The sequence below is a fragment of the Desmodus rotundus genome, chromosome 3 (genome assembly GCF_022682495.2).
Source record: "Desmodus rotundus isolate HL8 chromosome 3, HLdesRot8A.1, whole genome shotgun sequence".
In the NCBI taxonomy this organism is placed as follows: domain Eukaryota; kingdom Metazoa; phylum Chordata; class Mammalia; order Chiroptera; family Phyllostomidae; genus Desmodus; species Desmodus rotundus.
The window spans coordinates 76,763,095-76,770,335 of record NC_071389.1 but is presented as its reverse complement, the minus strand read 5'-3'; positions in this window follow the sequence as shown (position 1 = coordinate 76,770,335).

The window sequence follows — 7,241 nt, the reverse complement described above, 5'->3', positions numbered from 1 at the left end:
AGTGTGAGGCAGACAGAGCATGAGGACCCACCGCAGTTAACAAATGGACATGTCGGGTCCTCACAACCACCCACAGAAATCTTGGCTTCCTGAGTTTCAGAAACTTCTTCACTTAAGGAGTGAATTTCAAAGGTTTTGTCTACTGGATAATTCATAAATTTTAATAAGATGTTATATGCCATTTATACCTCAATAAAACTGGAAAAAAATCAAAATTAGAAAAATATAAATAAATACAGCTTAATAAGAGAGTATATACCCTCACCCCAAACATCTTACATGGGTTACTTGAAAATGGATTATCTTAGTTTAAAGATGTAACCATTAATATAAAATGTTAACTATTGAATTAGGCCACAAATTATGACTTTATTTAATCCACCAATTAAAAGTATTTTAATGTATGTTCCCAGAATTCTATCGAAAGTATCATGAAAGTTATTTCTTTGAGAAAACTGGTTTAAATATTTTTAAAAATATTTCCTTTTCTTTTATTTATTTATTTTTAGAGAAAAAGAGGGAGAGAAACATCAATATGTGGTTGCCTCTCACATGGCCCACACTAAGGACCTGGCCTGTAACCCAGACATGTGACCTGACTGGGAATCGAACTGGCAACCCTTTGGTTTACAGGCCTGCGCTCAATCTGCTGAGCTACACCAGCCAGGGCTAAATATTTTTTTATCAACTCTGAATTTTTCTTGAATTCTTTCCCATTCTATTAGATCCAGGATTTATAGATGACATATCATTTATATGTGATTCATGGGACACCCGTTTTTGCCCTTGGTGTTCTAGATTGCTTTCGTACAATTTCTCATTGAAAACGACCTCAAGATCTTTGAAGAAGGTGTCACCTTCCTCTGTGGGGAGAGCCCCATGGGCCAAGGCAACAGCGAAGACGCTGCATTTACCATGAACGATGGAATTGGCGCTGGGGAGACACAGATGGCCAGGCTGCCCAGGGTCAAGGAAGGAGGTCAGGGGAGGTACTCCAATGTCACAACTGGGGGCCCAGAGCTCATCCCAAGGGCTGTGACCCCCATGTGCTCCTTCTTCCAGAGGCTGGCGCACAGGGCTGGGAGGGTCCTACTGTTCCAGGACTGCAGGGGGGATGACATGAGGCCTCTGTGCAGATTCTAAGTGCATAAGGTGACAGTTTTCTAAGTCACTCAAGATTAGCATGTCAAGAATCACAATTGACCTTCTTTTCCTGTATGTCCCATACTATTCCACTGAGAAATCCTCAGGTCCTGTCCAGATATAAGTAAGTTTTCTGTCAGCAGAATGAACACAAGGTCCTTAAATGAAGAAGCCCCTGAGATCATCTGCTTTTAGTTGGAACTTTGCACAAAAAGTGAGCACCTCCCAAGACACTAGCTCATCCCACTGGACTTTTTCTTTTCCTTAATCTCATTTATCCACATTGAGAAAATCTTCCTGTTATGGTGGAATGAATGACCAGAGGGGAAATAAAGGCAGGGCTCTCACCATTGCAATCTAACAAAGAACTGAATACAGGAGGCTAAAAGCAAAGGCTTACCCATGGACCCAGTAATTCTAAGCCTGGTCCGATAAGGCTGCCAGGCATTCTGAACAACACAAGTAAACTATGACAGTGCAGGACAGGAGCCCTTGGAAGTCTGTGTGTATCATCTCCACTAGTTGGGAAAAGGAAACCTTGAGACTGGGTATTTACCCCAAGGCTGGGAAGGGAGAAGGGGAGGGGTCTACAGTGCCCAAAGAAAAGCCTCTAAAACAACTGTGGTTAACTGCCTGCCTCCCATCACATATGCAAAATGAACAGATAGAGTCAGGTACAAGATAAGGATTCAGGCTAACAGATCCCCACATATACCTATATTTGGGTAGTCACGTCTCACTGGGCGGGGGGGGGAAGCTGGCACCACCTTTACCCGTCAATCAATATGTAACTCCCTCACCCCCATCCCACCAACTATATAAGTCCTCAGAACAAAGGTCTCACTCTCTTGGCCTCTTGGTCCTCTTGGCTCTTTTTGCCAATGGTGGGGTGAGGGGAGGGTGGCCTGGCCAGAGGCCTCTGTCCACCCAGATGCTGGTCATCTGGCCTCTGGCCACCCTGCTCTTGTTACTCTACTCTTGTCACTCTACTCTTGCCCTCCCATTAGAACTTAGCATTAATAAACTTCGCTTGCATGCTGGTAGGCTCGCTGATCTGTAATTGTTTACTGCATCAGTGAGAAGAACCAAGTTTCTGAGAGTTTCTCCCATCAGCACTAGGACAAACTCCTGAGAGGGATATGGAACGGAAATAAGAATTCAAGGACAAAAGGTCACAATATAGAATTTCAACTCTAAAAGTAAAGTTTTTAAATATATTTTTCATGTAAATGATGATGGGTAACAAGTAGTCATGTTGGTTTTCATTTGATGTTTTAAAAATGATATAAGAGTTTCACTGAAATAAGCTAGGATTACATCTTTTGCAACTACACTTATGATTAAAAATTTTAGGTATCAAATTAAAATATGCAGGAGAATACATAGTTTTATAAGATTTTGGAGGAACACTTGAAAAACTTGAAAGTGGCAAGTGTTATCTATTTTGGTCAAGGTTTCTAAACCTTGGCACTATTGACATTTGCAGTTGAATAATTCTTGTGGGGAGGGGGTGTCAGGGTATGAAGGCTGTGAGGAAGGAGGATGTCCACGCTACCATCAGTCCTTAAATTTCTCTGGGTTTATTTTATTCTTTTTTTTTTTTTTTTTTTTATTTTATTTTATTTATTTATTTATTTTTTTTGTTTTACTTTTCGTTTTTTTTTTTTTTTTTTTTTTTTATTGTTATGCAATTACAGTTGTATGCCTTTTCTCCCCATCCCTCTACCCCACCCCAGGTGAACCCACCTCCCTCCCCCCTCTCCACCCTCCCCCTTGGTTTTGTCCATGTGTCCTTTATAGTAGTTCCTGTAATACCCTCTTCCCACTATCCCCGCCCCCACCCCCCACCCCCTCCCTGGCTATTGTTAGATTGTTCTTAACTTCAATGTCTCTGGTTATATTTTGTTTGCTTTTTTCTTCTATTGCTTATGTTCCAGTTAAAGGTGAGATCATATGGTACTTGTCCCTCACTTCCTGGCTTATTTCACTTAGCATAATGCTCTCCAGTTTCATCCATGCTGTTGCAAAGGGTATAAGCTCCTTCTTTCTCTCTGCTGCGTAGAATTCCATTGTGTAAATATACCATAGTTTTTGGATCCACTCGTTTGCTGATGGGCACTTAGGTTGCTTCCAGTACTTGGCTATTGTAAATTGTGCTGCTATGAACATTGGGGTGCACAGATTCTTTTGGATTGGTGTTTCAGTGTTCTTAGGGTATAATCCCAGCAGCGGAATTACTGGGTCAAAGGGCAGTTCCATTTTTAGTTTTCTGAGGAAATTCCATATTGTTTTCCACAGTGGCCTCACCAGTCTGCATTCCCACCAACAGTGCACAAGGGTTCCCTTTTCTCCACATCCTCTCCAACATTTGTTTGTGGATTTGTTTATGTTGGCCATTCTGACTGGTGTGAGATGATACCTCATTGTGGTTTTAATTTGCATCTCTCTGATGGCTAGTGATGCTGAGCATCTTTTCATATGTCTCTGGGCCCTCTGTATGTCTTCCTTGGAGAAGTGTCTGTTCAAGTCCTTTGCCCATTTTTTAATTGGGTTGTTTGTCTTCCTGGAGTGGAGTCGAGTGAGTTCTTTATATATTTTGGAGATCAGGCCCTTGTCTGAGGTATCGTTGGCAAATATGTTTTCCCATACTGTTGGTACTCTTTGTAATTTGGTGCTGTTTTCTTTAGCCATGCAGAAGCTTTTTATTTTCATGAGGTCCCATTTGTTTATTCTTTCCTTTATGTCCCTTGCTTTAGGGGATGTGTCTGTGAGGATGTTGCTGCGTGGAATGTCTGAGATTTTCCTGCCAATGTTTTCCTCAAGGACTTTTATGGTGTTACGGCTTATATTTAAGTCTTTTATCCATCTTGAGTTTATTTTCGTGTATGGCGTAAGTTGGTGATCGAGTTTCATTTTTTTGCACGTAGCTGTCCAGATCTCCCAACACCATCTGTTGAAGAGGCTGTTTTTGCTCCATTTTATGCTCCTGCCTCCTTTGTCAAATATTAATTGATCGTATAGACTTGAGTTTATTTCTGGGCTCTCTATTCTGTTCCATTGGTCTATGTGCCTGTTTTTATGCCAGTACCAGGCTGTTTTGATTACAGTGGCCTTGTAATACAGTTTGATATCAGGTATTGTGATCCCTCCTGCTTTGTTTTTCTTTCTCAAAATTGCTGCAGCTATTCGAGGTCGTTTATGGTTCCATATGAATTTCTGCAATGTTTGTTCTATATCTGTGAAATATGTCATGGGTACTCTAATAGGGATTGCATTGAATCTATAAATTGCTTTGGGTAGTATGGCCATTTTGATAATGTTGATTCTTCCAATCCATGAACATGGTACATGCTTCCATTTGTTTGTATCTTCCTTAATTTCTTTCTTCAGTGTTGTGTAGTTTTCTGAGTACAGGTCTTTTACCTCCTTGGTTAGGTTTATTCCTAGGTACTTAATTTTTCTTGTTGCTATATCGAATGGGATTTTTTTCCTGATTTCTGTTTCTGCAGTTTCGTTGCTGGTGTACAGGAATGCCTTTGATTTCTGGGTATTGACTCTGTATCCAGCTGTTTTGCCAAATTCATTTATTAAGTCGAGTAGTTTTTGAGTGGAGTCTATAGGGTTTTCCATGTACACTATCATGTCGTCTGCAAACAGTGACAGTTTCATTTCCTCCTTTCCAATTTGGATGCCTTTTATTGCTTTTTCTTGTCTGATTGCTGTGGCTAGGACTTCCAATACTATGTTGAATAGGAGTGGTGAGAGAGGGCATCCTTGTCTAGTTCCTGATCTTAGTGGGAAAGCTCTAAGTTTTTGTCCATTGAGTGTGATGTTGGCTGTAGGTCTCTCATATATGGCCTTAATTATGTTGAGGACTGCTCCCTTTATTCCCACTTTGCTGAGTGTTTTTATCAGAAATGGGTGCTGTATCTTATCAAATGCTTTTTCCGCATCTATTGATATGATCATGTGATTTTTGTCTTTGCTGTTGTTGATGTGATGTATTATGTTTATTGATTTGCGAATATTGTACCATCCTTGCATCCCTGGGATGAATCCCACTTGGTCATGGTGGATGATCTTTTTAATATATTGCTGGATGCGGTTTGCTAATATTTTGTTGAGAATTTTAGCGTCTATGTTCATCAGCGATATTGGCCTGAAGTTTTCTTTCTTCGTTGTGTCTTTATCTGGTTTTGGGATTAGGATGATGTTGGCTTCATAAAAAGAGTTTGGGAGTCTTCCATCAGTTTGGATTTTTTCGAATAGTCTGTGAAGGATAGGGGTTAGTTCTTCCTTAAATGCTTTGTAGAAATCTCCTGTGAAACCATCTGGTCCAGGGCTTTTGTGTGATGGGAGTTTCTTGATGACAGCTTCAATTTCCTTTGCTGATATTGGTTTGTTCAGGTTTTCTGCTTCTTCTTCATTCAGTTTTGGAAGATTATATTTTTCTAGAAATGTGTCCATTTCATCTAGGTTTTCAAATTTCTTAGCATACAGGTCTTCATAGTAATTTCTTACGATCCTTTGTATTTCTGTGGTATCAGTTGTAATCTCTCCACTTTCATTTCTAATTCTGTTTATTTGGATCCTCTCTCTTTTTTTCTTGATGAGCCTACTTAAAGGCTTGTCGATTTTGTTTATCTTTTCAAAGAACCAGCTCCTGGATTCATTGATCCTTACAATTGTGCTTTTAGTCTCTATGTCATTTAGTTCTGCTCTGATCTTGGTTATTTCCTTCCTTCTGCTTGCTCTGGGCTGTCTTTGTTGTTGTTCCTCCAGTTCTTGTAGGCGTAGGGTTAGGTTGTTTGTTTGAACTGTTTCTAACTTCTTAAGGTAGGCCTGTATTGCTATGAACTTCCCTCTCAGGACTGCCTTTGCTGTGTCCCATAGGTTTTGGGTTGTTGTGAGTTCGTTTTCATTTGTTTCCAGGAAGTTTTTGATTTCTTCCCTAATCTCATTCTTAACCCATTCATTGTTTAATAGCATGCTATTCAGTCTCCATGCTTTTGAGTGTTTTGGGTTTTTACCCTTGGAGTTGGTTTCTAGTTTCAGACCCTTGTGGTCAGAGAAGATGCTTGATATGATTTCAATTTTCTTGAATTTGTTGAGGCTTGCTTTGTGTCCTATCATGTGGTCTATCTTTGAAAAAGTTCCATGGACACTTGAAAAGAACGTGTATTTTGCTTCTTTGGGATGAAAAGCTCTGTATATATCAGTTAAGTCCATTTCCTCTAAGGTATTGTTAAGTGACACAATATCTTTGCTGATCTTTTGTTTGGAAGACCTGTCCATTTTTGATAGTGGGGTGTTAAAATCCCCTACTATAATTGTGTTGCTGTCAATATCTTTCTTGAAATCCTCCAAGATTTTCTTTATGTATTTGGGTGCTCCTATGTTGGGTGCATATATATTTACAATGTTTATGTCTTCTTGGTGGATTCTTCCTTTGAGTATTATGAAGTGACCTTCTGGGTCTCTCTTTATGGCCCTTCTTTGGAAGTCTATTTTGTCTGATATGAGTATTGCTACCCCTGCTTTTTTTTCCTGTCCGTTTGCTTGGAAGATTTGTTTCCAGCCCTTCACTTTCAGTCTGTGTAAGTCTTTTGTCCTGAGATGGGTTTCTTGTAGGCAGCATATGTGTGGGTCATGTTTTCTTATCCATTCAGCTGTTCTATGCCTTTTGATTGGAGCATTTAATCCATTTACGTTTAAGGTTATTATCGATAGGTAGTTATTCATTGCCATTATTTCCTACCTGTGTTCCTCTGTCTTTCTCTTTTCCTTCCTTTCCTTAAAGCAGTCCCTTTAGCATCTCTTGCAGAGCTGGTTTGGTGGAGCTGTATTCTTTTAGACTTCTTTTGTCTGGGAAACTCTTTATTTGGTCTTCTATCTTGATTGAGAGCCTTGCTGGGTAAAGTAGTCTTGGTTGCAGGCCTCTGGTTCTCAGTACTTGGAATATTTTTTGCCATTCTCTTCTGGCTTGGAGCGTTTCCATTGAGAAGTCAGTTGCTAACCTTATTGGGGCTCCCTTGTATGTTACTTCCTTTTTCTCCCTTGCTGCCTTTAAGATCCTCTCTTTGTCTTGGAAATTTGCC